Source organism: Chrysochloris asiatica, unplaced genomic scaffold (genome assembly GCF_000296735.1).
Source record: "Chrysochloris asiatica unplaced genomic scaffold, ChrAsi1.0 scaffold00026, whole genome shotgun sequence".
Classification (NCBI taxonomy): Eukaryota; Metazoa; Chordata; class Mammalia; order Afrosoricida; family Chrysochloridae; genus Chrysochloris; species Chrysochloris asiatica.
The window spans coordinates 26,114,840-26,123,195 of record NW_006408544.1 but is presented as its reverse complement, the minus strand read 5'-3'; the positions used below and the strand labels follow the sequence as shown (position 1 = coordinate 26,123,195).

The 8,356-nt window shown below is 40.1% G+C and overlaps 1 pseudogene; it reads right to left on the bottom strand.

The window, feature by feature from the left end:
• Positions 1-5,311: 5,311 nt before the first annotated feature.
• LOC102834638 lies at positions 5,312-5,936 on the bottom strand (annotated as a pseudogene).
• Positions 5,937-8,356: the final 2,420 nt, after the last annotated feature.

The following is an 8,356-nucleotide window of genomic DNA, read 5'->3' as shown; positions in this document are numbered from 1 at the left end:
AGCAGCCGAGCGTCCCGGACTAGAAAGCAATGGATTTCTTGCTTCTGCCACAAATTCCCCCAGCTGTGAGCCTTCCAACCTTCTAAGTATTCCTTTATATGTGGTTCAGAGTTCTGGGACCATCCCCTGAGCCTGCTTGGTCGGGTAATCTGTGTTGTTGTTGGCGGAGCTCTCTGCTATACGTCCACCCGATCCGCCCTCTTGTTTGTTCTCTGTTGTTTGATTTCTTGACTACTGCTTCCATGAGTGTTGATAGTTGAGCCAAGAAGAATGAAGTCCTTGACCACTTCAATCTTTTCTCCATTGATGAGAATGTTATTTATTGGTCCAGTGATGAGGAGTTTTGTTTTCCTTACATTGAGATTTAATCCATACTGAGAGCTGTGCTCTTTAATCTTCATCAGTAAATGTTTTAAGTCCTCTTGGTTTTCAGCAAGCGAGGTTGTATCATCTGTATATTGTAGGTTGTTAATGATTTTTCCTCTAATCCTATGCCATGTTTTTCTTCATATAACCCAGCTTCTCGGATTATTTGCTCACCGTACAGGCTGAATAAGTACGGTGAAAGAATACAATCTTGTCACACAACTTTTTTAATTTTAAGCCATAGATACAGGTAAACTCCTTGCTGATCAGAAGTCTATATAGCTCAATGTTTTGAAGCTCTGTTCACATGCCTGTTGTTCTTGGAACCTGAGTAGTTTCTTTGAAGGCAGTGGGTCTGCTTTCTTTGTAACCCCTCAGCAGAGTCCAGTATAGTGAATTTCCTATGATTGACATTCAGTGCTACTGGGGAAATGAATGAATAAATGACTGTCTCAGTCAATCAGTCAGAAAGTGTGACTGAACCAAGAATAGATCGAATGCCTGGAGTCCTGGGTCCTGGTCTTCATTTGCTACTGGTTTTTCATGTGACCTTAGTAAAGTCGTTTTGACTCCTCCAAAAACATTTTCCTCATCTGTGAAACATGAAGACTTGGATTCATTCTTTCAAACGGTTTTCTGTGAAATGCCAGTTTTCTGCAGAATGCTAGAAGTCATGCCTTCAAAAAGGTTTCTAAGATCAAATAAATTAAGAAAACTTTAACTGTTCTATGGTAGTGGTGGTTGTATGTGTGGCGTTGAGACCAATTAAAATTCCCCCCATGTAGGGTTTCTGAGGCTGTAAATCTTTACAGGAGCAGAAAGCCTCATCGTGCTTCCACAGAGTAACTGGTAAATTCGAACGGTTGACCTTGTGGTTCTCAGCCCAACTTGTAACCCATTATGTTACCAGAACTCCTTAAATGTTCTATACAATGCCAAAACCCTACAAGCATATAAGAGGGTGTCTAAAAGGACTGTTAGTAAGGTTCTAGTTCTCACATGCATGGGCTTGTTCCAAACAAAATACGGTTAAATATGTCTCTGTGATCAGTAGATGGCTGCAGACAAGCTATCTCCATAATATGCCTGTCTTCCTCTCATTAGGGTGCCTTCAAAAAGAGTTATTTTTGGCGTCATGAAAAAAAAGAAAAATTGAGATCAGGGCTACCTCTTCTCCCTTTTTCTTCCTGGTTAGCTGGCTTTTAAACACTGAAGGAACTTAACTAAAGACAGACTGAGAAACCTCCATAGACAGGTAATGTTTGTTGTTGTTGTTAAGTGCCGTAGAGCCAATTTTGATAGGGTTTCTGACTTGTATAGGGTGTTCAAGGAGTGGCTGGTGAGCTTGCAGTTCAAACTGACCTTGTAGTCCAGTGCATTAATCCTCAGCACCACACCAGGACTCCATAGGCAGGTAATAGGTAAAGAGGAAAAGTTCAAACTCAGGTCTGTCTCAGAAACCCAGGCTCTTTTCAGTCTATTCTTTAGCATCTGACTTCAAGCATCCAGTTAAAATGCATATCATGTGGCGACTCAAAAGAAACAGGTTGGTGGCAAATGGGTCCAGTATTAATAATAATATTAGTAATAATAATAACCCACTACCATCAAGTCATTTCCGACGCATAGACACCTTGTACGACAGAGTAGAAACTTTGGGCATTTTTGAGGTTGTAAATCTTTAGGGAAGCAGATGGTCTCATCTTTCTCCCATGGAGCAGTTGATGAGTTTGAACCACAGATCTATCAGGTAGCAGTCCAACACTTAACCCATTGTGCCACCATGGCTCCTTAATAGGAACAATTATTAATAGTGTTCATTTAGTATATCCCAGACAGTATTCTATGTGCTTTAGGTGTATTAACTCACTTGAAATTCACAAATACCTGGTAAGGAAGGCTCTATTGTTATTCCAGAGGAAACTGAAACTCAGAGGTGTTAATACATAACTTGCTCAAAATCACACATGAGGGTAAGAGATGCCAAAATCAAGATTTGAATCCAGCCCATTCCGGACCCACAGTTTGCACCATGGCATCATACCATACTGCCTCTGGCAGGACTAACATTTCTAGAAGCAAACATACATAGCTCACAATGGACAAAAACTTTCCAAGAGAGTTTATAATCTTTCATGTCCTTCCTACCTTTATTCTTCAGAAGATGCAGAGAGAATAGAAGGTTTTCTACAGATACTATTTTGTATCTCTTCTGACACTGATTATATTTAACACATGATTTGTTCATTTTCAAGGTGCTGAATGGAGGAAATGATGCATTCAGCTCCATATTTTCCCCACTTAACATGGTACCTGCTACAAAGACGACACTTGTTGAACTGAATTGGAGAACAATGAACTTCATCTCAGGGAGCAAAAGGTTAATTATCTGGGACCCGAATGGGATTTAAATGGTCATGACTCCACGTTCAGTCAGGGATGTCATAGTCAGATGTTTCTGTTTGTTGAAAATACTGTTGTTATTGTTGTTAACTGCCACTGAGTCGGTTCTGACCCATAGAGACCCTGTATAGGGTTTCCAAGGAGGGGCTGGTGAGCTTGAACTGCCAACCTTGTGCTTCAAACTGACTTTACAGTCCAGTGCATTAATCCACAGTGACTTCTCGCCAATAAGTGGACCATCAACTTATGGCGATTCTATGTACAATGTGATTAGATTATTATGGTCCGTAGGGTTTTCATAGGCTGATCTTTGGATGTAAATCAAATCATCAGGCCTTTCTTAGTTGTAAGGCTCCCCTAAAATCTGTTCAGCATCATAGCAACATGTAAGCCTCCAGTGACAAATGGGTGATGGTCATCAGTTCATAGCCAGGAATCAAACCTAGTTCTCCTGCATGGTAAGCAAGAATTCCACCAATGAATCACCACTGCCTTTGATGATGTTGCTATTTGTAGGCGTTGCGGAGTTTATTCCAACTCATAGCAACTCTAAGTACAACAGAGTGAAACAAGGCGTGATCCTGTGCCATCCTCACAAGGGTTACATTTGGGCCCAATGCTGCTGTTAGTGTGTCAATCCTTCTCAATGGGATCTTCCTGTTTCTCACTGAACCTCTGTTTACCATGATCCCTCCTGACATGTCCAAAGAACAAGAGATAAATTCTCATCATCTTTGCTTCTAAGGAGCATTCAGGCTGTACTTCCTCAAAGGTTTGTTTGTTCTTCTGGCAGAATTTTAATATTCTTCACCAAAACTATAATTCAAAGGCATCAATTCTTCTATGGCTTTCCTTATTCATTGTCCAACTTTCACATGCATATGAGGCTATTGAAAATACCAAGGCTTTGGTCAGACACACCTTAGTTTTCCAATTGACATCTTTGCTCTTTAAAAAGGTCTTTTGAAGCAGACTTACCTAATACAATATGCCTTTTATTTCTTAACTTTTGCTTCCATGAGTATTGATTGTGGATCCAAGCAAACTGAAGTCTTTAACAACTTCCATCTTTTCACTATTTATCATGATGTTATTTATTGGTCCAGTTGTGAAGATTTTTGTTTTCTTTGCACTGAAGTGCAATTTTTAGTGCAAAGTGCAAAGATTAGTCTTTGATCTTCATCAGTAAGTATTTTAAGTCCAGCAAGCAAGGTGTGTCAACTGCATATCTCAGGTTGTTAATGAGTCTTCATGCAATCTTCATGCCTTGTCTTTCTTCACATAATCTACTTTCTCAGATAAGTTGCTCAGCATACAGATTGAATAAGTAGGGTGAAAGGATGCAACCCTGGAATGCACCTTTCCTGATTTTAAACCATTCAGTATCCACTTGTTCTGTTCAAACAACTGCCTCTTGGTCTATGTACAGGTTCCTCATGAGCACAACTAAGTGTACTGAAATATCCATTCTTCACAATGTTATCCACCTTTGTTATGACCCACACAGTCAAATGACTTTGAATAGTCAATAATGGACAAGTAAACATGTTTCTAGTATTCTCTACTTTCAGCCAACATCCATCTGACGTCAGCAATGATATCCCTTGTTCTGCATTCCATTGGATCACCTATCTTTGTAATGGGCACAAATGTGGATCTCTTCCAATCAGTTGGCCCGATAGCTGTCTTTCAAATTTCTTGACATAAACTAGTGAGCATGTCCAAAGCTGCATCAGTTTGTTGAAAGGTTTCAGTTATTTGTATTACATCTATTCCTGGAACCTTGTTCAGCTTGGACTTCTTCCTTCAATACCATAGGTTCTTGATCATATGGTACCTATTGAAAGATTTTAGGGTTTATATTGGGTAGAGTGACTTTGTCTATTCCTCCATCTTCTTCTTCTTCTTCTTTTTTTTAACAAATTGGAAAACAGTTTAATGATCACTCACTCAAACACATAGGAGAATCTGAAATGTTTACAAGGACAAACTATTCCAGTATGGTATTACTGCAACGTTCATAGTAGGGTATCATAAGTCAAAAGTTACAGGTTGTTTCATCTACTTAACATCAGACTTAAGAAACAACCTAAGTCAGAGTAACTTCAGGCTTCAATGTAAAACCATCAAAAGTCTCTCTTGGAAAGCTTTTCTCCTGTCCAGAGAATGTTCAAGATCTATGCACCTTTCTTCTTTCTACTAACCAAGAGAGAGTTATATGCTTCAAAATGCCTGTTGTTGTTGTTAAGTGCCACCAAGTCTGTTCCGACCCATAGCAACCCTGTATAGGGTTTCCAAGGAGCAGCTGGTGAGCTTGAACCATCTACCTTGCAGTTCAAATGGCTTTGTGGTCTAGTGCATTAACCCACAGTAATGAAATAAGGCTATATCCTTCTAGGTGTGACACACCAGTTTTGAGGAAGCTACTGAGATCGTCGTCAAATCATTGGTGGACTGAGACCCTGAAGCACCAGTGCAGATAATCTCACGGGATAGGAAGACGCCATACTTCTGTCAGTCATAGGCCTTTCTTGGATTTGACCTAGAAGATGATTATCTTGTGCTTCAAGTTGGGGATTTGTCCCTTTGACTTTAACCTCTGAAAAGCCTCCCTCAGGTGCTTGTATTGTAGTGGTGGCATCTCTCCCCATTTCTCATACACCTCCAGTGCTTCTTCTACCACTTCCCCAACGAAGACCTTGGAAATATCAGACAAAGCAATCACATTCTGAGACACAGAGGTGCCAGTGATGGACTGAATTAGCCTTTTACTGGCTGTCTTGGAGAAAGCTGACCGGTGATACATTTCATAACGATTCCGCTGCACCTCAGAAAAAAGAAGAAACCAGGATTTGCAGCCTCTGAATCTCATCTTCATCCACTTTCTGTTTCTTTTCTTTGGTATCGATTTTCAGTTTTTTGGCTACAGGATTGAGTAATGAAGAGTCTTCCCTTTCGGTTGCTGTTAAATCTGAGACATTCTGACTCTTGAGCTAGCCTTCTTCCATTGACAGGTTTCTTTCAAGTTCGCTACTCTTGTCCTGGTCAGTTTCCTCCAGAATTCAGTCCGTGTTGGTGGTCCTGGGTCCCAAGGCAATAGTGGGTGTCTCATTTGACTCGGCTTTTTCTCCACCTTTGTCCATTGGTGATTCACAGGCGCTGACCATAGCTGCGAAAAGACAATGAGAGAGGAGATCGCTCACTGTCAGATGCAGAGACTCTGAATTTGGCGCCGTACAGTCCCTCCATCTTCTTTTGATGTGTCCTGCATCATTCACTGTTTTACATATAGAATCCTTCAATATTTCAAGTCAAGACTTGAGTTGTTTCTTCCATTCGTTTAGTTTGAGAAATGCTGAGAGTTTTCTTCCTTTTTGGTTTTCTAACACCAGGTCTTTGAACATTTCATTATAATACTTGACTTTGTCTTCTTGAGCTGCCCTTTGAAATTTTCTTTTCAACTCTTTTACTTTCTCACTTCTTCCAGTTGCTTTAGTTTCTCTATGTTCATGAGCAATTTTCAGTGTCTCTTCTTACATCATTTTGTTCTCTGCCCTGTTCCTTTTTAATTTTCCTCCTTTACTCAGCAATATTCCTTTAAATTGAGTTGAATTAATGTAGTCACTGAGGGTACCCTCCTCCAACCCTAATGCTTTGGACTATCTGCATATTTTTACCTCAAAGAATATCCTTACTCTGAAACAACTTTCTCTAAAGAAGCAAAAATCCAAAGATATATGGTGTTGTTATGTGCCATGTATGGTGTTAAGTGCCATGAAGTTGGTTCCCACCCATGGTGGTGGTGGTGGTTATGTGCTGTTCCTACCCATAGTAACCCTTGTAGGACCAAGAAAAAGACTCCATTCTGTACATTAGCCTGAACACATCCTCCTGTTCCAGGAACGTGTTAAATCAGCTCTTGCTGCCTTAGAATATCCTTTCACCCCTAGCAACAGCAAGAACTAGTTAAGCAGTAGATAGGATATCCCAAGGCCAGATGCCAGATGTTTTCCTTATCTTAGCCTAAGAACAAAAGACCACCAGTACTGACCAATTAAACTGTAACATATCATACTTTGCCAAATGTCAACCAATCCAAATATTGTAAAGCTGAAAAATCCTGAGCTTGCTTTAAAACTCTATAAAAACCCTGCCAACTGAGAGTTCGGGGCTCCATCTCTGATCTGCTGCTTCAGATGCAGGTAGAGTCTGAGCTCGAGCATGATAACTGAGAGTTCAAGGCTCCATCCCTCATCCGCTGCGTCGGATGCAGGTGGAGTCCGAGCTCGGGGTTGAATAACTGGGGGTTCACGGCTCCATCCTTGATCTGCTGCGTCAGATGCAGGTGGGGTCCGAGCTGGAGCTTGAATAAACAACCCTTGTGCACTTGCATCGGTGTCGGCTCCTTGGTGGTCTTTGGGGACCCTGAATTCTGGGCATAACACCCTGTATAGGGCTTCTGAGGAGTGGCTGGCAAGCTTGTACCCCCAGCCTTTCTGGTTCAAACTGACTTTGCAGTCCAATGCATAAACCCACAGCGCCGCACCAAGTTAATAAGTTAATAAAATACTTACATGCTGAAATCTAAGGAACTCTTAGAAGTTTTCTGTTTAAGACAATAAGGTAAAACATATAAATCCAGTGAGGCTAAATGATTGGCTGAAATTTAAGAGCACTAGGGTGAGAATATAGTTTTCTTGATTTTCAGTTTTATACTTTTCCCTCTTCTATATTACTTCTGTCACAGTTGGAAGTATGATGCTGTCAAGGTAACTTGAAATCTATGAAAACAGTTTAAGTCAACCAGAAAGGACTGATGCAAGTTTTCATGAATAAAAATCACAATGTGGATAAGAAAAGATGAGGAGTATAAATTTGAACCCAACAAATAAAGTGAAGTTTCTAAAGTTTGGGATCCTCAGGAAGCAGGGCTTGCAAATCCCCAAGTATACTAATGACACATACTTTATTATTTATGGGATTTAGTCAGAGCCACCATTTATCAAGCATCTACTACATGCCAAGTACAGCACTAGATTTGTTAAAAAATGCATAATCTCATTTAATCTGTACCATAACTCTGAAGGGGAAATAGCATTATCTTCATTATTCAAATGAAGGAACTAAGATTCATAGAAACTCAATGACTTTGTCAAGGTCACAAAATTTCAGAATGGTTCAGTGTTAGATACTGTCCTGTCATGTTTCCATTCACAGACTTGATCTGTGGGGCTTCCCCACCTTTGCCCCTGAGAAACCTGAGACAAAATTGCAGTTCAGGAACACCTGCTGGCCTCATTTCCAAGTCTTTCAACTTTCAGAGCTTTCAAGGTTATAGTGTAACTCCCTACTCTCTTTCCCTAGAGGGTCTTGATCTTGATAACAGCAAGTTAAAGTTTGTTTGACTAATCCATTAACGTTGAGAAAATTACCTTCTCATTACGAAGTATTCTGTGTCACTTTAATACTAATTACTCTAACTATATTTATTGAGGATTAATGACTGAGCAATATTTTATTAATAACCAACTGGCATTTATTATTGCATAAATAATAAATAGACAGAGTGCCTCATTAAATATAAATG